The sequence below is a fragment of the Chiloscyllium plagiosum genome, unplaced genomic scaffold (genome assembly GCF_037043375.1).
Source record: "Chiloscyllium plagiosum isolate Xiang-an unplaced genomic scaffold, Cpla_swu_hap1 HiC_scaffold_14, whole genome shotgun sequence".
Lineage (NCBI taxonomy): Eukaryota > Metazoa > Chordata > Chondrichthyes > Orectolobiformes > Hemiscylliidae > Chiloscyllium > Chiloscyllium plagiosum.
In genome coordinates, this window is record NW_028270152.1 from 98,280,916 (window position 1) to 98,308,895 (window position 27,980).

The following is a 27,980-nucleotide window of genomic DNA, read 5'->3' on the forward strand; positions in this document are numbered from 1 at the left end:
GCAGTAACTGACTATGAATAGGCATGTCCCCACCGTCCCTGCAGTGCCACCAGGGCACTCCGGGACGTGCTGTTCTGAGGTGAGTCAACTTAGGTGGTCCGAAATTTCGGTCCCCCATGTCGGATCTCCCCTGAAGGGAACCGCTTCAAGAACAGTACGTCTTTCAAAGCCTGACCTTCGCGTGGCAGATCTCTGCTCTTAACAACCGGTCTAAGGCAGACGTCTGTACGGTTAAACCCTCTTTAGGAGAAAAGTTCCGACCTCTGTCACCCCGGGTATGTTCGGTGGTCACAACGAATATGCAAACAAAAAATTCGTCAGTTTTAAGTGCTCAGTAATATGGATCCAGGAAGTCGAATATGGTCAGCGCGCAGGTAAGTAACCTTAGGTAATCGTCAGGCAGAACAATCTGCAAAATCGGGCTAAACAGATATGTGCTCCGGCTCTGAAAGCTGCGCAAGGGACTCAGGCAAACACAGTTAGGCGCTCTGGCTCCGAAAGCTGCGCAAGGGACTCAGGCAAAAACAGATATGCGCTCTGGCTCCGAAAGCTGCGCAAGGGACTAAGGCAAAAACAGATATGCGCTCCGGCTCCGAAAGCTGCGCAAGGGACTCAGGCAAAAACAGATATGCACTCCGGCTCCGAAAGCTGCGCAAGGGACTCAGGCAAAAATAGATATGCGCTCCGCCTCCGAAAGCTGCGCAAGGGACTCAGGCAAAAACAGATATGCGCTCCGGCTCCGAAAGCTGCGCAAGGGACTCAGGCAAAAACAGTTAGGCGTTAGTGAAATACACACTCTAGGTAAGTTAAAAGGTTAGTAAAAGCTTACCAGTCAGAACTCTGCGATGCTGCTGTCAAATTGATCAGGTTTTTTGGGTTGGTGAGGTTCGGAGAGCAGACAAGAAACTTACTGAGAGAAAATCTAACTACTGGAAGCCTTATATTTAACAGGCGCTTCCTCACCTTTAGAAAACTTCGGCCGAAGGTTGTCTGCTCCCTGATCCGCCAACGTTGCCATCTTGCCGTTGTCTCTTTTCCTTCCCGCGTCAGGATCACCAAATGTTAAGACGGACCCGCGGAGTCCCGTCTCTGCGTGTTCTTTCCGAAGGAGAGACTCACACTGGCAACTATGGTTAGACGCAGACAGCCGTTTATTCACAGAATCTTAACTGGTACAACGAATCTACAAGCATGCATTCGTTGGAGAAGGCGTTCTCCCTTCTCGTTCAAACTTGACACAATTATACTTAGCGCTGCCTGGAATCCCCGGTCAGTTCGCCTTCCCCATTGGTCCATTCATCTGCGCGCGCTGGGGATCCGTCCTCCTATTGGCCGCATCGAAGTGCCTGTCCAGCTCCTGCTGTGCTTGACAATGGCTCAGCCATCCCCGGGAGCGGTTCCGATCCCGTATTCATTAGTTCATTGTTTCAAGGAATTACTATGCGTCTGACAGGCTAGCCATTTTCAATAGTTTCAGTTTAACTAAATTGACAATTGCACTTATCAACTTTAGACTTAAATAGAGCCATTCACACTTAACAGTTACAGGTTCTGATAGAGCAATTCACACTTGTCTAACAGTTACAGATTCCGATCGGTTTCTTTATTAATCCCGAGCTTCGATGGGGCAATTGATACTGGCTGGTATTTACAGGCTCCAAGATTTAATTAACATTATGCATATCCCTTACAAGCCCCAGCCAGGTAGTCATGCAGTCGCCAGCAGCAGCTCGCTTGGCTGTTGTTAACCATTTCAGAGCTGGAACTAGAAGTGTCTGTTGCAGAACTAGTGTCACCCTCCCTAGCCCTACATTAAACACCCCAGTGAAATCTCCCCAAAAAGTGTCAATAGCTCTATGAGGTACTCTTTAAATGTTTAGTTATTACACCACCAGAATATCTTACTGTAGTGTAAATAGCTCTCTGAATTGCCCTCTAAATGTTCAGATATTGATATGAGCAGTATATCTTGCTGTAGTGTAAATAGCTATCTGAGTTACCTTTTAAATGTTTAGATATTGACATGAGCGGTGTACATTACTGTAGTGTAAATAGCTCTTTGGGTTACCCTGTAAATGTTTAGTTATTACATGAGTGGTATAACTTTCTGCAGTGTAATTAGCTATCTGAGTTACCCTGTAAATGCTTAGTTATCGACATGAGCGGTATACCTTACTGCAGTGTAAATATCTATCTGCGTTACCCTGTAAATGTTTAGTTATTGACATGTGTGTTACACCTTACTGTAGTGTAAATATCTATCTGAGTTACCCTGTAAATGTTTAGTTATTGGCATGAGTGGTATACCTTACTGTAGTGTAAATATTTATCTGAGTTACCATCTAAATGTACAGTTATTTACATGAGTGTTATACATTACTGTAGTGGAAAAAGCTCTCTGAGTTATCCTGTAAACGTTTAGGTGTTGACATGAGTAGTATAACTTACTGTAGTGTAAATTTCTATCTGAGTATGCGGTAAATGTTTAGTAATTGACATGAGCGGTATAACTTACTGGAGTATAAATAGCTGTCTGAGTTACGCTGTAAATTTTTAGTTGTGGACATGAGCGGTATACCTTACTGTAGAGTAAATAGCTACCTGAGTTACCCTGCAAATGTTGAGATATTGACATGAAAGGGACACTTTACTGTAGTGTAGATAGCTCTCCGAGTTACCCTGTAAATTTTTAATTATTGACATGCGCGGTATGCCTTACTGTACTGTCAATATCTATCTGTGTTGCCCTGTAAATGGTTAGATATTGTCATGAGCGGCATACCTTACTGTCGTGTAAATATGGAAATGAGTTACCCTGTTAATATTTAGATATTGACATGAGCGCTATACCTTACTATTGTTTAAATAGCCCTCTGACTTACCCGGTAAATGTTTAGATATTGACATGAGCGGTTTTCCTTACTGTAGTGTAAATAGTTTAGATTTTGAAATGAGCGGTATACCTTACTGTCGTGTAAATAGCTCTCTGAGTTACCCTGCAAATGTTTAGTTATTACATGAGCAGTATACCTTATTGTAGTGTAAATAGCTATCTGTGTTACCCTGTAAATGTTTAGATATTGACATGAGCGGTTTACCTTACTGCAGTGTAAATAGCTCTCTGAGTTACCCTGTAAATGTTTAGTTATTAACATAACTGGTATACCTTACCGTAGTGTCAATATCTATCTGTGTTTACCCTGTAAATGTTTAGACACTGACATGAGCGGTATACCGTACTGTAGCGTAAATATCTATCATAGGTACCCTGTATATGTTCAGTTATTGTAATGAGCGGTATACCTAATTGTAGAGTAAATATCTATCTCAGTTACCTTATAACTGTTCACTTATGGACATGAACTGTACACCTAAATGAAATGTAACTATCTATCTGAGTTACCCTGTTAATGGTTAGTTATTAACTTGAGTGGTATAACTTACTGTACTGTAAATAGCTCTCTCAGTTACCCTGTACATGTTTAGTTATTTATACCAGTGGTATACCTCAATGTAGTGTAAATATCTGAGTTACCCTGTAAATGTCTAGTTATTAACATGAACGGTGTAACTTACTGTAGTGTAATTATCTATCTCTGTTACCCTGTAAATGTTTAGTTATTGACATGAGCGGTATTACTTACTTTAGTTTAAATATCTATCAGAGATACCCTGTACATGTTTACTTATTACATGAGCACTACACGTTACTGTCGTTAAAATAGCTCTCTGAGTTACACTGTAAATGTTTAGTTATTGACATGAGCGGTATACCTTACTGTAGTGTAAGTATCTATCTGAGTTACCCTGTAAATATTTAGATATTGACATGAGCAGTATACCTTACTGTAGTGTAAATATCTATCGGTGTTACCCGCTAAATGTTTCGTTATTGACATAAGCCTGATACCTTACTGAGTGCAAATAGCTATCTGAGTTACCCTGTAAATGTTTTGATATTGACATGAGCGGTGTACATTACTGTCGTGTAAATAGCTCTCTGAGTTACCCTGTAAATGTTTAGTTATTGACATGAGCAGTCTCTCTTACTGTAGTGTAAATATTTATCGGAGTTACCCTGTAAATGTACAGTTATTTACATTAGCGGTATACATTACTGTAGTGTGAATAACTCTCTGAGTTACCGTGTAAATGTTTAGATATTGACATGAGAGGTATACCTTACTGTATTGCAAATAGATGTCTATGTTACAATGTAAATGTTCAAATTTTGACATGACCGGTATACCTTACTGTAGTGTCGATATCTATCTTTGTTTACCCTGTAAATGTTTAGATATTGACATGAGCGGTATGTCTTACTGTAGTGGAAACGTCTCTCCGAGTTACCCTGTAAATGTTTAGTTATTGACATGAGTTATATACCTTTCTCTAGTATAAATAGCTATCTGAGTTTACCCTGTAATGTTTTTGTTATTAACTAGAGCAGTAAACATTGCAATTAGAAGTTAACACTTGCCTTAGTTTACGCTGACGTTTATTGTTGTTGATATCAGCAGTATATCCTACGCTGAACTGCAAATAGCTCTCTCGGTTTACCATGTAATGTTTGGTTATTAACATGAGCAGCATAACCTGCACTGAACTATAAATTGCTCTCTGAGTTTACCTTGTAGTTTGAAGTTATTAAAACGAGCAATGCATCCTGCATTGAACTGTAAGTACCTGTCTGAGTTTACCCTGTAGCTGGTAGTTGTTGACATGAGCAGTGTAAGCTGCACTGAACAGTGAACAGCTGTCTGGGTTTACACTGTACTTTCTAATTGTTAACATGGACAGTATATCCTCCCATGAATTGTGAGTATCTGTGTGCATTTTCCCTGCAGTTTGTCATTATTGACATGAGCAGTATACGTACTGAACTGTAAAGATCACTCTGATTTTGCTTTGTTGTTTGCAATTATTAACATTAGCGGTATGCCCTTCACTGAACTTAAATATCTGTCTGAGTTTACCCTCCAATATGTAGTTATTGACATGAGCAGTATACCCTGTACGGAAGTGTAATAGATATCTGATTTTACACTGCAGTTATTAGTTATTGAAATGAGTAATACACCCTGCACTGAACTGTAAATAGCTCTCTGAGTTTACCCTGCAATTTGGAGTTATTGACATGAGCAGTATAACCCGGACTGAATTGTAAATAGCTGTCTGCGTCAAAGAGTCAAAGAGATGTGCAGCATGGAATGCGACCCTTCCTTTCACTTCCATCCATCACATCCCTTTGCTTTTGTAAATTCCTCATTGCCTCCAACCGTCGCTCCAACCATTTAATTCGATCTGATAGGAATCACAACCACCAGCATTTATTGCAGATATAACCCTCACTAACATGTAAACTCTCTCTTAGCTCCCACATCCGACAGGAAGAACAGGTCATTCTACTGAGGGTCATTTTTGTTTCTTCCAATCTGGAGGCCTGGAAAGTAGCACAGTCTTATTCCTCTGCAAATCACTGCTCCAGGCTACCTTGATACTTATAGCATTTTTTTTAAGTTTAATCAGGAGACATAGCGCAAAAAAGTCAAGAAAGAATCAACTCCATTCACTCTTACAAACTTACCGTAAGGCCCAAGGCCACACTTTCATCTTTTCACTTTTCTGTCCCTGTGTTGTGACCTCTCCGAAATAGGTTCCTCCAAGATCAGTTGTGAATTTCACTCTTTGCTAATTTTCCCAAATGCACTCCGATGTTCAGCGATACATGAAGTCAAACAGCAAAGGCAGTAACTGCGCAGATTCAATGCTGTGTCACTCAGCAGCGTGGATTTCTATCTCTCTCTCTCTGTCCCGCACTGACCTCACCATGTGCTGCCTTTGTCTCTTCCTCTCCCTTTTAAAAATGCTGTTGTTTGACGCATTTTTTCCCAAGTTCCAAGACAATGCAACAGCATATAAAACAGTCATTGCTGCTCCTGGAATTGGCGGACATCACCCCCAAAACCTCAAATACCTCAAAAAAGGAGCAGCCTGTTACAACCAATTTTTATTCCCGTCCTCAATCTTTGATTACCCAGAATCCTTCACGGTTTATTTTTTAATTTGTAGTTATTAGCAATGAGCAGTATAACCTGCACTGATTTGTAAATAGCTCTCTAAGGTTTCAGTGTAGTATGTTTCATAACAGATAAACTTCAATTTGTCTCAATAAAGATGTAAGTTTGTTCACACAGTTCTGCTGCCAACTCTGCTCCAGCCAGTAAAGGAGTGTCTTCAATTATAATTTAATTAGACCATGTTGAATGTCAATCCAGGATGAGTGCGAAACTATTGTCCATCACCTCTGACTCCATCCTCTCCCTTAATCTAATTCAGCAGGTGCGTTGGAACCCAAATTGGAGTTCGAATATAAAGGAAGTTGAGAGTAGGGAGATCTGAAATAAGGTTTCCGCGTCACAAGAAGGCACCAACAAGCAAAAGTTTGTTTTGAAGTGTGTCTATTTCAGCATCCAGAATAAGTTGGGTGAACTTGCAGCATGGGTCGGTACCTGGGGTTTAGATTATGTGGCCATTTCGGAGACATGGGTAGAGCAGAGACATGAATATATGTTGCAGTTTTCACGATTTAGATGTTTCAGTAAGAACAGAGAAGATAGTAAAAGATGCGGATGGTGTGACACTGTTAGTCAAGAACAGTGTTCGGGCTGCACAGAAGAAATTTGAGGACTCGTCACCTTAGGTAGCATGGGATGAAGAAAGAAGCAGGAAGGGAGAGGTCACCCTGTTGGGCGTTATCGATTGGCTTCCAAATATTTCCAGAGATTTAGAGAAAAAGATAACAAATGTGATTCTCAGTAAGAGTGAGAATGCCAGTATAGCTGTTATGGGGGACATCAACATCCCGAATATTGACTGAGAGACGATAGTTCAGGTAATTTAGATGGATCAGTTTTTGTCCATTGTGTACGTGGACAGGTCAACAAGGGGCGAGATTACATTAGATTTGGTACTAGGTCATGAACTCAACCAGGAGTTACATTTGGAGGTAGGTGAGCACGTTGGTGATCGTGACCACAATTCAGTTGTGTTTAATTTAGCAATGCAAAGGGGAGACACACACCGGAGGGCAAGAGCTACAGCAAGGGGAAAATAAATTACGATGTAGTTAGACAAGATTTAGGATGTATAGGATGAGGAAGCAAAGGGCAGGAGATGGGCACAATTGAAATATAGAGCTTCAAGGAACGACTAATGCGTATACTTGATACGTATGCTCCTGCCAGACAGGGAGGAAGTTGACGAGCACAGGAGCCATTGTTTAGATGGAAGTTTAATCACATGACAAGGGGAAGAAGAAGGTTTCTATTAGGATGAGATGTGAAGGCTTAGTTAGGGTGAGTGAGAGTTACAAAGATGGACAGGAAATACCTAAAGAGGAAGCTAAGAGGAGCAAGGAGGGGATATGAGAAGATGTTGGTGGATAGGCTGAGATAAAAGCCTAAAGCTTTCTATAGGTATACAGAGGATAAAAGAATCTCTAGAGTAAGATTAGGGCCAATCAAGGATAGTAGTGGAGGTTGTGCATGGAGTTAGAGCAGATAAGGAGAAGCGTGAAATGAATATTTTTCATGAGTGTCCACTTTGGAAAAAGACGTTGTTATCGAGGAGAATACTGAGAAACAGGCCACTAGACTAGATGGAATTGAGGTTCACAAGAAAGAGGTGTTAGCAATTCTTAAAAGTGTGGGCTGGATGGGATTTATCCTAAGATTCTCTGGGAAGCTGGGGAGGAGATGACCAAGCCTTTGGCTTTCATCTTCATGTCGTCATTGTCTACGGGATTAGTACCAGAAGACCAAGAAGGGGAGTTGGGACAATCCTGGTAATTAACCAAGACCGAAATAAGGCTCACTGGTCTATAACGTGTTGGAAAAGGTTATAACGGATTAGATTTAAAATCATCGAGAAATGAATAAGTTGATTAGGGATAGTCAACTCAGTTTTGTGAAGGGGAGGTTGATCGTCGCAAGCCTTATTAAGTTCTTTGATAAGGTGACCAATCAGGTGGATGAGGGTAAAGCAATTGATGTGGTATGTATCGATTTCATAAGACATTTGATAAGGTACCACATGGTAAGCTACTGCACAAAATATGGAGCCGTGGGATTAAGGACGATTTAATGTTTTGTTTAGAAATTGACGAGCTGAAAGAAGACAGAGCGTGGTGGTTGATGGACAATGTTCATCCTGGAACTCAGTTAATCGTGGTGTGCAGCAAAGATCTAGGTCGACTGCTGTTTGTCATTTTTATAAATGATTTGGATGTCATTTATAGCGGCATGCGTTAGTAAATTTTCGGATGACACTAACGGCAGTACAATTTTGGTTAGAGACGAAGACTGGTGTAGGTTACAAAGGGAAATAGATAATCTGTAGAGCTGGACAGAGATAAGGGAAATGGGGTTTAATGAGGAAAAGTGTGACGTGATTCACTTTGGAAGGACGAAACAGAATAAAGTATTGGGCAAATTGTATTTTTCTTGGTACTGTAGATGAGCAGAGAGATCTGGGTGTCCACGTACATAGATTTCTTAAAGTTGCCACCCTAGTTGATAGGGCTGTTAAGATGGCATATGGTATCTTAGCTTTTATTAGTGAAGGGTCGAGTTTCGGAACCATGAGGTCATGTTGTATCTGGATAGAGCTCTGATGCTGCCACACTTGGGCTATCGCATGCAGTTTTGTTTTCCGCATTCTTGGAAGGATGTGGAAGCTTTGGAAAGAGTTCAGAGGAAATTTACAAAAAGGTTGCCTGGTATGGAGGGAAAAACTGACAAAAAGGTTGAGGGACTTGAGGCTGATGTCGCTGGAGAGAAGAAGGTTGAGGGGTGATGTAATTGAGACATCTCAGCATATCAGAGGTTTAGATCAGGTGGACAGTGAGAGCCATGTTCCTCAGATGGTGAATGGCTCGTGTGAGGGGACATAGCTTTACACTGAGGGGTAATAGATTTGGGACAGTTGTCAGTGGTAGTTTATTTTCTAAGAAAGTAGTAATGTCGTGGAAAGCACTGCCTGCAATATTAGTAGACTAGCCAACTTTATGAGATTAAATGCTCATTGCATAGACATATAAGCGAGAATGGAATATTATGAAACCAATCTGAAGCCTATCTAACCTATAAGTCAGCAGAACATCAAGGGCCTAATGCACTGTGATGTTTTGTGTTCTCTGTCCTATGTTTCTGGTGGAGGCTGAATCAGACTGTTCACAGCCATGGAGGAATATTTCAATCCACGGCGAGATTCTAAACACATACCCACCATCATCACAAAGATCTTATACATTTGAACCTCAGTAACATCTCAGTTCGTCTGCTTATTCAGTCTTTTGTTCCCTCTAGACTTAACTCCACAAGCACACTCCCAGCTATCCTCCCACATGCCACTTCCCTGTAATAATAGATCACCCAATAGTCTGCTGCGTGTGTATGCTGTTCACCCTGTGCTCACTAATGCACACATTTCCGGGTGACACAGAACCAACATTCTAACATTCCTTTAATTTGAAATTTTGACAGCACACCTCCCTCTCTTGATAATCTCCACCAGACCAACAACCCTCTGAGATACATCTGAAGAAGGGACACCGGATTTGAAATGATAATTCTGCTTTCAGTCCACTGATGCTGACAAACCTACTGAGTCTCTCCTGCAATTCCTGTTTGTGTTTATAATTTCCAGCATCCATAGTTCTTTTGATTTTTACCTCCAAAATATTTGCTCAACCCTGAATTACAACTCCTGTGGATCTCCAATTTTAACTCTCCCATTTTTGCACCTTTTGCATGATTTTAGTTTCCAAAGCAATAAGATCGTTAATTTACTCCCTAAACCTCCCTATGTTTAGCATCTCTTTGTTTGTTCAGGATACTCCTTAGAACTCTACCTCTTTGACACAGATTCTGGACAGTTGTCCTAATATCACCATGTGTGCTTGGTGTCAAATATTGTTCTGATACAAGGTCGTCAGATATTGTTGCATTGTATCAAATACATGAAACATATGACTTGTTGTTCATTTGGACAAGTGTCACTAGTCGTTCATGATAATTTGATAACTCCTTACCTAACAGCATTGCAGTTTCACTTTCACCACGCAGACCGCAGTAGCTCAGGAAGATCAGTCGTCAATTTCTTCAGAGCTAAGTAAGGATTGACAATATTTACTGAGCTCTATGGAGAGGAATCCATAGGTAATGTTTCAGGATATGCTGGATTAATGAGAGAGAGTAGACATGGTGCTGAGCCTTTTGGTTAATATAGGCACTAAGCAGAACAGTAAAGGGCTGTGGCACGAACAATTCCTGACCGTGAAACATACTGTTGGAAAGTAAAGCTTCGAAATGTATAGCGTATGGTCAAAGTAATGCAGTAGAAACATCATACAGACACAATTTGATAAAGTGACGAGAAGGATTAAACAGACAGGTACTCACAATATTAAAGATGGATGGAAGGCAGAAGTGAACCAGAGCTATATATTGAAATGGATTCAGATCCACATTAAAGGAGATACACCAGCTTTACAGCAACAGAACCTCTCACAGTGAACAGGCACAGCACTAAAAACTCCAAATTACTGAAGAATTATCACAAATACTAAACAACATCACTGTTGTCAACTTGAAATTCACTGAGAAGCCTGCAGCTGGATAGATATCAGAAGTACTGGACTTAGAGAAAAATCTCACAATTGAAGAAGTCCCCAGGGAGCAGATGATGTCACTGTGCTACTGTCACTGCATGACGCCATAGAGTCAAAGAGATGTATACAGCATGGGAACAGACCCTTCGATACAAGTTGTCCATGCCGACCAGACATCCCAACCCAATCTAGTCCCTCCTAATCATTTACCCATCCAGATGCCTTTTAAAAGTTGCAATCATTCTAGCCTCCACCGCTTCATCTGGCAGCTCATTCCATACACGTACCGCCCTCTGTGAGAAAACATTGTCCTTCTGGTCTATTTTATATCGTTCCTCTTTCACCCTAAACCTATGCCCTCCAGTTCTGGACTCCCCCACCACAGGGAAGATACTTTGTCTATTTATCTTATTCATGCCCCTCGTGATTTTGTAAACCTCTATAAGGTCACCCCCCCAGCCTCCGACACTCTAGGGAAAACACTCCCAGCCTGTTCAGCCTCTCCCGATATCTCGAATCCACCAACCCTGGCAACATCCTTGTAAATTTTCTGAACACTTTCACGTTTCACAGCATCCTTCCAATAGGAAGGAGAACAGATTTGCACACAATATTCCAAAACTGGCCAAACCAATGTCCTGTACAGCGACAGCTTGACCACCTATCCCTGTACTCAGTACTCTGAGCATTAAAGGAAAGCATTCCAAAAGCTTTGTTTACTGTCCTATCTACCTGTGACTCCACTTTCAAGGTGTTATGAAAAAGGTCTCTTTGTTCAGCAACACTTAACAGGACCTTGCCGTTAAGTGTATTAATCCTGCTAAAATTTGCTTTCCCAAAATGCAGCAGCTCACATTTATCTCAATTAAACTCCATCTGCCACTTCTCAGCGCATTGGCCCAGATGGTCAAGATCGTGTTGTACTCTGAGTAAACTTCTTCACTCTTTACTACATCTCCAACACATCACCCAGAGGAACAGAAAGCAGTTGGGATCTGGGCAAATCAGAGACCACACACACATTGGGAAGAAACGTAGGGTACCCGAGAGCGGGCATAACACCCACACATTGGGAAGGATGGCATGTTCTCTGAGAAGGGGCTTATCAACCACGCATTGTGAATAATGGCAGGATCCCTGAGACGAGGTAGTGCACCCATACATTCGGAAGGATGGCAGGGTCCCTGAGAAGAGACAGATAACCCACACATTGTGAAGGATGGCGGGGCCCGTGAGGCGGGCAGATTAACCACACATTGGGAAGAAGGGCAGGGTCCCTGAGAGGAGGACAGATCACCCACACATTGGGAAGGATGGCAGGGTCCTTCAGGAGAGGACAGATCACCCACACATTGGGAAAAATGGCAGGGTCCCTGAGAGGGGTCAGATCACTCGCACATTGCGAAGAATGGCAGGTTCCCTGAGATGCGGGCAGATCACCATACATTGGGAAGGATTGCAGGGTCCCTGAGAGTGGGCAGATTACCCACACATTGCAAAGAATGGCGGGGTCCGTGAGAGGGGGCAGATTACCCGCACATTGGGAAGAATGGCAGGTTCCCTGATATGCGGGCAGATTAACCGGATTTTGGGAAGGATGGCCGGGTCTGTGAGAGGAGGCAGATCACCCACACATTGGAAAGGGTGGCAGGGTCCCTGAGAGGGGGCGGATCACGCACACATTGGCAAAGAATGGCGGAGTCCGTGAGTGGGTTGCAGATCACCCACACATTGGGAAGGAAAGCAGGGTCCCTGAGAGGTGGCAGATCACCCACACATTGCGAAGAATGGCAGAGTGCCTGCGAGGTAGCAGATCAACAACACATTGGGAACGATGACAGGGTCCTTGAGAGTGGGACAGATCACACACACATTTGGAAGAATGGCAGGGTCCCTGAAAAAGGGGCAGATTACCCACACATTTGGAAGGATGTCAGTGTCCCTGAGGGGGGCAGATCACTCACACATTGGGAAGGATGGCAAGATCCCTGAGAGGGGGATAGATCACCCACACATTGGGAAGAATGGCAGGGTCCCTGAAAAAGGGGCCGATCACCCACACATTGCGAAGAATGGCAGAGTCCCTGCGAGGGAGCAGATCAACAACACATTGGGAACGATGACAGGGTCCCTGAGAGTGGGCCAGATCACCCACACATTTGGAAGAATGGCAGGGTCCCTGAAAAAGGGGCAGATTACCCACACATTTGGAAGGATGTCAGTGTTCCTGAGGGGGGGGGAGGGGCAGATTATCCACACATTGTGAAGAATGGCAGGACCCTGAGAGTGGGGCAGTTTACCCGCACATTGCAAAGAATGGCGTGGTCTGTGAGAGGGGGCAGATCACCCACACATTGGGAAGGATGGCAGGGTCCCTGAGAGGGGGCAGGTCACCCACACATTGGGAAGGATGGCAGGGTCCCTGTGAGGCACAGATCACCCACACATTGGGAAGGATGGCAGGGTCCTTGAGCGGGGGCAGATCACCCACGCATTGTGAAGGATGTTAGGGTCCATGAGAGGTGGAAAATCACCCACACAGTGGGAATGATGGCAGAATCCCTGAGAGGAGGCAGATCAATCACATATTGAGAAGTATAGCCGTGTCCCTGAGAGGGGACAGATCACCCACACATGGGAAAGGATGGCAGGGTCCCTGAGAGGGGGCAGATCACCCACACATCGGGAAGGATGGCAGGGTCCCTGAGAGGAGACAGACTGGTACCTTTCCCAAAATGTTTCAAATTGAGACACTCATAATGTGAAGGTTTCATTGAAGCTGAATGGTGATTTGACAGAGTGTCAAATTTACTGTTGGTTTAGGCAATGTAGATAAAAACAAGGTGTTCACATTAACTGAAACGAAATGGATCATGGGATGCAAATATAAGACTTTAGTTCAGATCATCAGGGAGGATATGATGGAGAAATTATGTGCAGTGAGTGATAATTCAACACTTACTCAAAGGTCAATCATATTCAGTTTCACATGAATCGATCAATCGTGTCAGATTTTGATGAGATCTTTTTTTGGTGTTTCCTTTCTGCGAATCCTCTGTCAGTATTCAGGCAAGTTTACTAAAGATAGTGTCAGTCCAGGTGAGAAATCAGACTGAGAAATAATTCACTTTGATCGATGTTTTTGTCTGTATATCCATCCTTGCAAACCTCGGTGAGAGATGCTTCCAGAATCCATCGCTATCAGTGCAGAGAGAAAAGAGTAATAAAAAGAGAGTAAGAAACTATCTCTAAACATGAATATTATTTCTCTCTCCCAAAAGCTGACAGTCCTATTGGGTTCCTCCAGCACCCCCTCTATTATTTCCGAAACTCACATTAGCTCTCCTCCTGGCCGAGGAAGACCAGATATATTCACAACAGAGAGCATCACACATTGTTAAATATGGGCGGGTCCTGAGAGGTGATAAGCTTATTCATTCCCCAGAGAATTTCAGGACTGAATGATTTATGATACGATGGAGCAACTGGAGTTGAACGGAGATGTGACTGAACTTATGGGCTTATGATTGGTGTAGATAAGGTAGATGAAAACAAAATGTTCACATTAGCTGGGGGGAATGGATGATGAATGCAAAGTTGAAGATTTGGCCAGATTGACAGGGAGGATTTGATGAAATGGTTTTATAGAAGAGATTCTGTACTGAGTGCATCTTAATGACAGATAGTTGGACCGAGCCCCTGACGCGCTGTATTTAAGTTTCAGTTTCTGACAAACTGTGGGTTTGAATTATCCCAGTACCAGAGCCACAAGTGATGTACTTCAGATAGACGCATCGTCGGGCCTGGGTAATTTCAAGTTTGTAATGGATCCTATTCCTCTGGGTGTTTGCAGACCCCTCAAGCTCTCTGACACTCTCGGTGCTGAAAGCAGGAAAATTGGTGACAGCCTCTGAAAACAGTGAGAACTCCAGCTGTTCCACAGCCCTGTCATTGCTGCTGTCATTGAAAGGGATGGAGACATTGTGTGCGTGTGTGTGAGAGAGAGATTGATGTTAACTTGGAGAGCAGGGAAATCAGATCCTGTGCAGAAACCATTTATATAGTTAGTTGGAAACTGTTCTCAATTCGTCCTGCAATTTTACTGCAATAATGACAGAGATAAACTTGTTTTACAGCGAAAGGGTTCCCAGATGGGAAATTCAGACTTTAAATCGATCTGAGAGTCACCCAATTCTGCAGGTCCTGATTGTTTCAGGTAATATGGAAGGGGAAAACAACAATCCCAGTCCAGAGAAACCATTCTCATATTGTGCCTGTGGTCGAATATTTAACTGGTCATGTGATCTGGGAAGACAACGATATGACAGGACCAGGGTGAGGCTGTGTAAATGTTGGAATTGTGGGAAGGAATCAGTTACCCCTCCCAACGGGACACACACGGACACAGTCACACTGGGGAGAGGCTGTTCACCTGCCCCACGTATGAGAAGGGATTTATTCAATCTTACAATCTACTGAGGCACTGGAGAGGTCACAGAGATATGAGACCCTTCACTTGCTCCATGTGAGAAAGGATTCGTTCAAATCTCCCAAATGTGGAGACAACAGTGCATTCCCACTGGGGAGTGGTCATTCACCTGCTCCGTGTATGGGAAAGTATTCACTCAGTCCTCTGATCGGCTGAAATACAAGCGAACTCACTCTGGGGAAAGACATTCACTTGTTCCCAATGTGGGGTGGGCTTCACTCAAATGCACCACCTGCTGAGACCCCCGCGAGCCCACACAGGGGAGAGGCCATTAAGATGGTCAGTGTGTGAGAAATGTTTCAGTTATTCATCCTGCCCACTGAGACCCCAGTGAGCGAGAAGGGACTCAGTGATTCATCCCACCCACTGAGATCCCAGCGTGTACACATTGGGTAGGAGCTGTTTAACATACTGTGTGGCAAGGTATTTGCTGAGTCTTCACCACGAGTGAGAGACCAGTGAGTGCATACAGGGAAGTGGTCATCCACCTGCTCCGTATGGTTTAGAGTTCACACATCACTGCAGGACTCTTATTCTGGAGTTACTTGTCATCAGAATCAGAACTGGACCTGGTAGATGATGGCACTGTTGGAGTATTGATGTTGGGGTTGTTAATCATATTAAGTGGGCTGGTGTTGACTAAATTTATAATCACTACTTTCTGAACCTCAGGATGTCTCTCTGAGCAATAAGTCTCCACAAACATCGACGTGACAATGAACAGGGATCATCTGTCTTGATTTAAATTATGATGGTAGCACTGCTGTTTCACAGCACGAGGTACAAGATTGGAGTCCAGCCTTGGTCAACGGCCTGTGTGGAGTTTGCAAATTCCCCTATGATAGTGTGGGCCCCCTCCAGATGCTCTGGCTTCCTCCCACAGTCCAAAGATGTGGTTAGGTGGATCGGTCGTACTAAATTGTACAATATCCAGGAATGTAGAAACTAGGTGGATCAGCCATGGGAAATGCAGTGTCACAGGGTTGGAGTGCTTTGGGCGGGATATTCTTCAAGTAGTCGGTGAGATTTGATGGGCCAATGCTCTCCTGTCACATTGTCGGAATTCTATTCTATGATTGAAGATAAAGGATACACAGCAGGGTTTCCTGAGAGAAGGAACATGTGGTCTGTATCAATGCTATCGATGCTTTTAGATAGAGGTGGGCATCCGCAGGGGATGCAGTGCTTTATCTCCACCGCTGCCCCCTCATGCCCAACTCTACTTTGATTTAGTTCTTTCCCACTGTGTCACTTGTAATGGTTAGCTTTGCCCATAATGGGCTTTCTTTGGTTATACGGGTCGTTTACTGTTCGTGTTTATACATTAGCAAAAAGCAGAATGGCGTAATTATGATGTTGATGGTGGAAAGGTTGCTCAGCTGTGTGTGATAACACGTCTGAGTAGAAGAAAAGGGGAAAAAATAACGCGTCACAGCTCACAGAACGACAACTGAAAAGCAATTAAATCAAACCAAAGGGTCTGACAGGGAGGGAATATTTCCCTGGAGTTTGAGTAACTGAAAAGTGATGGTGTCCGGGAGTAGACAGGATTTTGCTTTACAGGGCGTTTGAAAGTTTTAAAACTTTCAAAGTTATATTCAGATAGTTTCATTTATTTTCTTTTAAGTTTGATTTATTGTGGAATGAACAGCTGCAATATTTTAAAACCAAATTCACAAACCTTGTGTTAAAGACAAAAGTCAAATCAAATCCACCAACCGATCACTCATTGAAAACTGATGTGAAAGTGCATTCTCCTGAAGAGTCCCTGTCCTGCCTACTTCTTCCTACCCGGACTCCATGGCTATATACATACCTGGGAGATAGGAGAAGGAGGGGGGCATGCGGCCTTTCGATCCTGTGCCATCATTCAATGGGAAACAGCTGACCATACATTTCAGTCTCCTGTTCCTGCTGTGTTCCATTCTCCTTTGATGCCTTTACCGCTAAGAACTATATCTAAGTCCTCCTTTAGCTTCACTGCCGTTAGTTCTCATGACGTTGCTGTGATACTGTGTGTGCAGGCAGGGGTAATATGGAGGATTCACTCAGCGACCCTCATCGTCTTGCAGTAGCATCAACTGGGATTCAGCAATTAGAGATAGAAACCATTTCCAGGATATGGGCATCACTGGCTCAGCATTTATTTCCCATCTCTAGTTACTCTTGAGCAGATGGCAGTGAGCTGCCGTCTTGAACCATTCGCAGTCCATTTGGCGCAGATAGACCGACAATGCTGGGAGGGAGAGAGTTGCAGGATTTTGGCCGATTGACTCTCTTTGGTTCGTCAAATGCTGGTTAACTTAATCATGATCTGCAAGTAATTGTGAGATTTCAGTCTGTGAATCTTCACCATCTAGTACCCTGTATAAAGGAATATGTACAGGTTAGAAATTCAGAACAGACAATTCTCGTTTCGCTGGCATATCTGTTTTCCGTTTTTTCCCCTAAAGCTGTAACCCTCCAGCCCACTTCCTCTCTCGTGCCATTCTCACTCTGCTACCCCTAATGTACACCTTCCCCATTCTCATGGAGTTGCTGATAAACAGATCCATGCCACCACTTCCCGTCCCTGGTTAGACTCTGCACCCTTTCTGGGTTCATTTCCTTTCTCTTCAGTTGTTGCAAGTCAATAATGTAACAACAGAATGAAACAAAATTAAACAGAAAGGAAGGTGGCAGATCCTCGACAGAAGATGAACCTTCAGGCTGGGAGAATGGGAGATGGAACTTGGTCCCACGTGGGTTTGGTGCTACCTTACCTCCCCGGCAGGTCAATAGTAAAAGCTAATATGCTACTTCTCCAGCCAATTCCAGTGTGAAATACTTTCCGTTAGTTACCCAAAAGCACATGCTCCAAAACCTGCCCACATTCTGCCCCATCTCTGGAAAGTGAATGATAATGTGGGCTGGAGGGTGTTGTTTATCAAATCCCCATACAGGAACACAGGAAATGTGGGCTGTCATTGGGTTTAACGGAGCCATCCGTTTCCATAACCTGATTTCTGATGTGTGCAATATAGAATCAGCCAATTAGGAGGTAGGGAGGTTAACAAGGAGGAACAGATTTTAAGCAGTGGTAGATGAGTGGTTAGCACTGCTGCCTCGCGACGTCAGGGACCCGTGTTTGATTCCAGCCTTCGGCGACTGTGTGGAGTTTACATGTTCTCCCCATATCTGCGTCGGTTTCCTCTGGGTGCTCCAGTTTCCACCCACAGTCCAAAGACGTGCAGGTTAGGTGGAAAATTGCCCACATGCTAAATTGCCCACTTTCCATGCATGTGCTAGTTTGGCAATTAGCCACGGGAAATGCAGGGTTACGGGGAATGGATGGGTCCGAACGGGATGCACCTTATCGGGTTATTGTGAACTCGATGGACGAATGCCCTCTTTCTGCACTATACGGAGTCTATTCTATTCTCATGAAGAAGAATGTACTTATGTTAATGTGTTGTGAATCTGAGGAATTCGCTATTCAAAATGTGGTGGATGCCAGGACAATGAGCAAATTTAATGAAAAGATACAGATTTTTACTTTGCAATGAGTTGAAGGGTGAGAGTGAGCAGGCGGGAAAATTCCAGCTGAGACCGAGGTGAGCTCAATCATCATCGTATTAAATGGTGGAGCTGGTTCGACGGGCGGCATTGCCTCTCCTGTGCCCAGTGATTATCTTCTTATGGTGATAACTGGAAAGCTGAATCCAAAACTCACCCCCTTCACCAAAAGAGATTTTTGGAAAAAGCAGGATAGTCAGGTGGATTAGCATTCCAAACTTACATAGTGAGGAATCTTATAGGAGATAATGATTTTGCAATTTTAAATCAGGGGAGACAGTGATTTAGACTTTTAGACTCTGTAGTACATTCACAGCGTCCAGAATAATCAGTTCAGAATATCTATCCTGTACTTTATTACAAAGCCAAGGTCACTGATAATGAAAACCAAAAGACCCAGAAAATATCACCTCATCTCATAATCTGACAAAAGGCATGTAATAAGTCTGGTTGAATTTAGAATACAGATGGAAAGCGGGAAGATTAAATCCAGTCCCAAGATCTTGTGCTTAAACAAAGGAGACTACAATAGGAAGAGGGAGAAGTTGGCTAATGTAGACAGGAAGCAACGGTGGGACAGTTGACGGACAGTGGGGGAATATCAAAGCAATTTTTCAAAGTGTTCAGAAAAAGCATGTATCCGTGAAAAATAAGAATTGTAGGGAAAGGGGTAATCTGCCATGGGTGTCGAAGGAAATAAGGGAGTCTAACAAATTGAAAGAAAAGGCAAGCAAATTGGCAAAGATCAGCGAGAAACTCGGAGATTGGAAAAACGTAAAAAGATCAACAGAAAGCTGGATTGGACTGGGGGTAAAAAAAAGTGATTAGTAGCTATCCACAGGGCCGGAATAGCAGTTTACACTGCTGGTGGGGAAACTATTGTATAGGGAACATATGGTTTATAATTATTGAAGTACTCTACTGTTACAATAGAGATAATCCTGATAAAGCTAAAAATCACAACACAGTCCAAAAGCTTGTACTTCCAAACAAACTGGTGTTGTGTGGTTTTTAACTTTGTCCACCCCACTCCCACACCGGCCCCTCCACATCAGAAGCCTGATCGGCAACCCCACTGAAACTGAAGCATCTGTCAGGTACTTGAGTGAGCAACGAGGGCGTGGGGGAGCAGTGTGTGGTTTAACCACAAAGTGTTGAACTGAACTCCACTTTTTAACCGCTGTTGCCTTGGAGATAAAACTGATAGACAGCCTCCAATGAAAAGCACAAATCACAAATGTATAAGAATGAGAGCCATACATCAGACAGGCAGACAGTTACATGATACTGCCTGGAGGTGTTTTGCATGTACACTATCCATGTAACTGGCATGTCTCATCAATAAAAGACTCAAAGAAGACCTCTCAGAGTTCTGTGCCCAGTTATTGCTATCCAGCAGGGTTCAGGAATATGAGTACACAGCAGTCAGTCCTCACAGTGAGGATATGAATAACATGCCAGCTATTGATAAGGAGACTGAAGAAGGTGAGGACCAAGAAGTAAACCATTATCACGACAGAGTTGGAGTTGGGCAAGCTAATGGAGCTAAATGTAGACAAGTGTCCTTGCCCAGATGGAATACATCACTGGGTACTGTCAGAGATAGCGGGAGAAATAGTGAATGCACTTAGAGTCACAGCCTCCGAGAGCAGACACAAGCCATTTGGCCCAAACTGGCCCATGCTGACCAAAATGTCCATCCATGCTAACCCCATTTACCTTTGTCCATATGCTTCTGACTCTTTGCTATCTATGTATTTGTCCAAATGCCTTTTTCATATTGTGAACGAGTTTGCGTCAACCACTCCCAATGGCAGCTTATTCCATACAGATAACACCCTGAGCTTCCCTTTTATGCTTTCTCCTCTAAACTTAAACTGATGACCTCCAGTCCTTGATTCCCTGGGAAAAAGACTGAATGCACTCACCTTACCCATGCCTGTTGTGATCTTATACACTTCGATAAAAGATTCCCCCCCTCCCTTGGTTTCCTCTGCTTTTACCAAAAAAAAGTCCTCGATTGTGGAACTTCTCCTTATCACTCCAAGTCTTTAACCCTGGGACCATCCTTGTACATTTCTTCTGCACTGTTTACAGTTTAGTAACCAAAACCTACATTGCATTCATTAAATTTCCAGCGCTGGAACGGACGTGACAACGCCAATGGAGTACAATACATGATCGAGAATTAACTTCTTTACAACAATCCTATTTTCATCTCTTTTTTTCCATTATGCAGGTATTCTTTTGTCTTTCGGGTTGCATGGTAAATTAAAGACTTGTCCGCATACAAAATAAATCTGTGGCTTAATTGTTCCTGGGAAATGTGCCATGTTCTTCTAGACATTTAAAAACAAATGAAATCTCTCTCCGCAGTCATCACACTAACATGGACTTGGCTTTGTCTCAGTACTTTTTCCAGTCACACTGATATTTGAAATATTCACTCACGGATATAATGCACACCTTTCCTTCCACACGAAAAGACCAATGATATTTACTTGATCCATGCCGACCTGAAAATGAAGTTCCAATGCCCAACCGCAAATCCACCCTTTCAGTACCCTACAACAAGAAAACCAATCACCATTGTTAATACAAGATTCGTAAGACAATTATACGGGATCAGTGCAGCAGCATGAGGGGATCCTGGACAAACAGCAATGGGAGAGTCTGACAGGAGAGAACCTACAGGAAGATTCTGTCTGAAGGCTCAGGCGGGGACAGATGGGAGACAGTATGGCCTGGTGGCTTGGCCATGTTTTTTAATCAGCCTCTTCAAAGATGCTGTTACTCAACTCTGAACCCGATCTTCCTCGTCCAGAAGTAAGGACACTAGCACCATTTCTTGGTGGGCTAGTGCAAAGAAGGGAAGCTGTTCTCAATGTCACTCACATGGAAACCCCATGAACTTCTCCCACATACTGTCTACGGTGGGGATGGAGGAGACAGAGCAGGTGGGAGTGGGTTAGGGATATAGGAACTGCCTTACTAAAGGAACTCACCTGTGTTGATGTTATTATCAAGACTCAAAACACAGTCACCAACACAAACCTGGTGTACTTGAACTTTATCCAGAATATTAACACCTATTGCTGGGTGACACAGACCCCAATGTTCAGAGTTATGTCCTGGATATTAATAACAGCTTTGTGCGTGGGAGATCTTGTCTCATGAACTTAACTGAGGTTTCTTAAAAATTAACTGAGAGGATTGATGAGGGCAGAGCGGTGGACATGTTCTACATGAAGTTCAGTAAGGCGTTCGACAAGATTCCTCATGGGAGACTGGTTAGCATGGTTAGATCTCAGAATACAAGACAACTAGATATTTGAATACAGAATTGGCTCAAAGTTAGAATGTAGAGGGTGGTAGCAGAGGGATGCTTTTCAGATTGGAGGCCTGTGACCAGTGCAGTGTCACAAGGATCGGTGCTGGATCCACTCCCTTTCGTCATTTACATCAATGATTTGAATGTGAACATAAGAGGTATAGTTAGTAAGTTTGCACGCGACACCAAAATTGGAGGTGTAGTGGACAGTGAAAAAAGATTACCTCTGGATAAAACGGGATCTTGATCAGATGGGCGAATGGTCTGAGTGGCAGATAGAGTTTAATTTAGATAAATGTGAGGTACTGCGTTTTGGAAAAGCAAAATTTAGCAGGACTGATACACTTAATGGTAAGGTCCCAGGGAGTGTTGCCACACAAAGAGACCTTGGAGTGCAGATTAATAATTCCTTGAAAGTAGTGTCGCAGGTAGATAGGATAGTGAAGAAGGTAGTTAGTCTGCTTTTCTTTATTTGATGACATTCCAAAATTGGCCGACCCAATAAACTGAACAATCAAAACATGATCTCCCAACTGTAATACTCAGTGCGCTGCTCAATGACAGCTGGCATAACAAACACCACCTTCACTGACCTGTCTACTTTCAACCTACTTTCAAGGAAGTATCAATTCACACTCTAAGGTCTACTTGTTTGTCATTTGTCATTTGCCATTGTGAGGTTGAGTTCTACCCTGGTAACATCTTTCTGAAATCAGGAAGAATGCAATTGAATGCAGTATTTTAAAGTTGGCCTCACCAATGCCCTATACAGTTACAACATGACATCAGTAACAGAATCCCTATAGTGTTGAAAGAGGCCATTCGGCCCATGAGACCTTACCAACCATCGAACAGCTTCCATGTAACCGAGCAATTCTCACAGCTTATCCTCCTAACAAGCACATCTTTGGATTTTGGGAGGAAACCACACCATCCAGAGAAGCAGACGCAGATACACACAGGGAGAATGTGCAAACACCACACAAAGTGGAATCGAACCAGCGTCCCTTTACTGATCAGTGCCCTGACCAATAAAGGTCAGCGTCCCAAACGCCAGGTTCAACACCTGATCTCCACGAAACTCTACTTTGCAGAATCTATGCAGTTGTTATGAGCCCTTAAGAGGGATGCAGGGATCGAGGAGAAAACGTGAACAGGGTTGAGGCAAAGATCTATAAAATTATTCTCCATCCCGCCAATCCCGCTCTGTTGACCCCTGACTGACACCCCGTGTTTCCCATAGCCCCCCTCGCTGTCTGCCACCTCAGACACCACCTGCGCCCCTTTGTCCCCCCCCTCCCTTTCTTTGTCCGCCCCGTCCAGCGCCTTTTTCTACCCCCACACCGTACTCCCCTGTCTCCCCCCTCAGCCACCTCACCCCCTCTGTCCCCGCCACCCTCCTTGACGCCTAGTTCTGGACTCCCCACCACAGGAAAATACCTCATCTGTTTACCCTATCCACATCCCTCCTGATTTTATAAATCTGTATAAGGTCACCCATCAGCCTCTGATGCTCCAGGGAAAACAGCCTACTCAGCCTCTTCCTGAAGCTCAAATCCTCAAACCCTGGTAACAGCTGCAGATGCTGTCAACCATAAAGAAAAAAAATCTGGAAAAGCTTAGCAGATGTGTAGCATCTGTGAAGCGAAATTAGAGTTAAATTTTCTGAGAAAGGGTGACCGGCCCCGAGACGTTAGTTGATTTTTCTTGACCGATGTTGCATGACCTGTTGAGCATTTCCAACATCTGTGAAAGTTTAAAGGGAGTTGTGTCAGGCAGGTTTGTTGTGCAGAAGGTGGTAGGTGACTACAACGTACTCTCCTCGGAGATGATAAAAGCAGCAGCAATCACAACATTCAAGAGGCATTTGCGCAGACACATAAGCAGGCATGGGTTGGCAGGAATATGGATCATATACAGGCAGACGGAATCAGTTTGGAATAGTATTATGATCTGCAGAGACATGGTAGGCCAATTATTCGGGGGCTGTACTGTTCTGTTTTCCGGGATAGAATGTTTGTTTTGAAGTAGATTGGATTTTTTTTAGATTACATTACAGTGTGGAAACAGGCGCTTCGGCCCAACAAGTCCAAACCGACCCGCCGAAGCGTAACCCACCCATACCCCTACATTTACCCCTTACCAAACACGATGTGTAATTTAGCATGACCAATTCACCTGACCTGCACATCTTTGGACGGTGGAAGGAAACCGGAGCACCCGGAGGAAACCCACGCAGACACGGGGAGAACGTGCAAAGTCCACACAGTCAGTCGCCTGAGGCGGGAATTGAACTCGGGTCTCTGGCGCTGTGAGGGAGCAGTGCTAACCACTCTGCCACCATGCCGCCCACTTTGTCTGTGGTAGTAAGAAAAATGATGAGTGAGGGCAGAGCGCTGGGCGTGACCTACATGGACTTCAATAAGGCGTTCGGCAAGGTTCCCCAAGGGAGACTCATTAGCAAAGTTAGATCTCATGGAATACAGGGAGAACTAGCCAATTCGATACAGAACTGACTCAAAGGTAGAAGGCAGAGAGTGGTGATGGAAGGTTGCTTTCAGATTGCACGCCTGTGACCAGTGGAGTATCACAAGGATCGGTGCTTGGTCCATTCCTTTTCGTCATTTATATAAACGATTGGGATGTGAACAAAGGAGATGTTAATAATTTTACATGTGACACCAAAATTGGAAGTGTAGTGGACAGTGAAAAAGATGACCTCTGAAAACAACCGGACTTTAACCTGATGGACGAATGGTCTGGGGAGTGGTAGATGGAGTTTAATGTGAGGTGCTGCATTTACGAAACTCAAAACTTAGCAGGTCTCATACAGTTAATGGTAAGGTCCTCGGGAGCGTTGCTGAACAAAGTGTCCTTGGAGTGCATGTTCCAATCTCCTTGAAAACGGATTTACAGCTAGATAGGATAGTGAAGAAGGCTTTTAGTATGCTTTCCTTTAATGGTCAGGGTATTGTGTACAGGAGTTGGGAGATCATTTTGAAACTACAAAGGACTTGGGTTAGACAACTTTTGGAATATTGCGTGCAATTCTGGTCTCCTTCCTATCAAAACAATATTGTGAAACTTGAAAGGCGCCAGAAAAGGATTACACGGATGTTACCAGGATTGGAGGATTTGAGATACAGGGAGAGGTTGAATAGGCTGTTTTCCCTGGTTTGTCAGAGGCTGAGGGTTGACCTTATAGGAGGTTTTTAAAATCAGGAGGGGCAGGGATAGGGTAAACAGACAAGGTGTTTTCCCTCCAATGTTGGGGTGGCAGAAAGAGTAGGGAGGAGACATAGTTATTTTATAGATCTACAACTCAACCTTGCTGCTGTTTTTTCCCCATCCACTTCAATCCCTCTGAAGGACTAAGAAAAATTGCATAGTTCCTCAGAAGTAGAGTTTCAGGGAGATCAGGTGCTGAATGTTGCATTTGGGACGCTGACCTGTCTTGGTCAGTGCACTGATCAAAAAAAGGACCCGGGTTCGATTTCACTCTCTATGTGGTGTTTGCACATTCTCCCTCTGTGTGTCTGCGTGGGCTTCCATTATCTGTGTCTTTCTATTCCAAACATTCTATGACTTTGTTTTGTTACACTTGAACGGTTTTAGAAAATATCTACAAGGCTTTTTTTATGACTGTGGAGTTAAAAGGAGAGGTTGAAGAGGCTGTGCTTTTTCCCTGAAGCGTCAGAGACTGAGGGTTTACTTTTGTAGAGGAGAACATACAGGGTTAATAGTCAAAGTCTTTGTTTCCACCCAGTGTTGGGGAGTTCAAAACTACAGGGCATTGGGTTTAAGATGAGAGGGGAAAGACTTGAAAGTGACCTGACGGGCAAACATTTCACTCGGAGGTTGCTGTGTGTATGGAATGAGCTGCCAGAGGAGGAATGAATGCATGGAGGATTACAAAATTTAAAAGGCATCTGGAGGGGTACATGAATAGAAAGTGTTCAGAGTGATGTATTCCAACTCTCCCAAATGGGACTGATCAGTTTAGGATATCTGGTTGATATGGACGCGTTGGACTGAACGGTCTGTTTCCGTGATGTACAACTCTATGACTCTAAGTGCTTCAGCCAAATGGTGGAAATCTACAATAAAAACAATACGTGCTGGAGATCCTCAGCAGGTCTGGCAGCATCTGAAATAGTGACAGATGCAGGAAACGTTGCAGCCTTGAAGAAGTGTTTAGATGATCACACCAGGCATGTGTTTGATGACCAATATGGAGAAGATGGAGACAGTGTATTCATACAGTTTTACAACTGAGACTCTGACCCCATTTTATTCTGTATTTCTCTGTGATTCCCTCTTCTCAGAAGTAGGCAGGATTGGGAAGCAGTGGAGAATGTAAATGATGGCTGACCTTCCTAGTGAGAGGATAGAGGAGAGGAGCAGGGATCCCTTTCTGGAAGAGCCTTGGTGATTGTGAGAGAGTAAATGAGGGTCACCAGACTGACTCCTGAGATGCGGAGATAGTTAAGGACTGCAGATACTGGAAATCAGAGTCTATACAATGTGGAATTGGGGAAGTGCAGCAGGTCAAGCAGCATCAAAGGAGCAGGAAAGTTGACGTATTGTGTCATGACACTTTGTCAGTCCTGATGAATAATCCTGACACGGAACATCAACTTTCCAGCCCTACCTTATTCATGCTGGTCATCAAGCACCTATTTATTCTAGTCCCACGTTCTGGGACACAGCGTGTAAATGATATTGTAGTGCTTGGTGTGATCATCTCAACACTTCTTCAAGGCTGCAATGTTTCCTGCATCGGTCACCATTTCAAATGCTGCCCGACCTGCTGAGGATCTCCAGCACATTTTGTTTTTATTGCAGATTACCACCATTTTGCTGAAGCACTTGGAGACATAGAGCTGTACAGCACAACATTTTGTTCACTCTCATTCCTGGGATGTCAGGACTGATGTATGCAGAGGAACTCAATCCGCGTATAATAATCTTTTCGTTAAGCTTTCTTTTGACTCGATCACTAATATTCTACCTCCCATTCGCTGTCCTGATTCTGACCTATCGAAGTCAACACTTTCGTTCCCATCCCACTGCCAGACTAATTAAAACCTCACCAATGGAACTGGCAAAATGGGGAGAATTTGCAAACGCCACACAGTCGGTCGCCTGAGATGGGAACTGAACCCGGGTCTCTGGCGCTGTGAAGCAGCAGTGCCAACGTGTCGCCCACAATAGCTAGCCACCTTCCTTCCCTTTAAACATTTCTATTATAATCAAAAGTCCCGAACTTTAATTAAAATGATACGTTACATTTTAAAAACCTAACAAATCCTCCGCAGGTGTCACTCACAAATTCGCTGTTCCCATTGGGACCATGTGAATTTCAGCCCCTTGTAACCACAGACTCAACATCGACTTCAGCAGTTTCTGAATGAACAGACAGTTGTCAGAATCTGGAACATTCCACCTGAAAATGTGTTGAAATTTGAGTTCATAAGGGATTTTAATGAGAAGTTTGCAGGGAGTTGAAAATAGGGAGTTACAGGATAATATCATGAAGTGGGGCGATTGGGAATAAACCTAATAGGTCTTACAAATATACGAAGTATAATTTGGATAAAACTGTACTCTTCCTCAGGCCAAATCTCCCAAGGGTGGTCCAAACATAAAATTGAACATATTTCTCCTCTTTGCTTGCCAAAAATATTGGAGACATTTTCTCACAGAACAGTCAAACCTTTCTCTTTCCACAGTTAAATGCCAATGATATTCAGATCCTACTGACTCTGCTGACTGTAGAAACTTGCTTTTGAGGTCCCGGTGTCAATTATTCTCAAATAATATCCTGTAAAAAGAATTCACAAAACAAAACTCACAGTCAGTGCAGGATGAATAGTACATACAAATATTTCTCTGGTATGTGTTTGATGTGAATATGCTCCTCTTCAAATCGC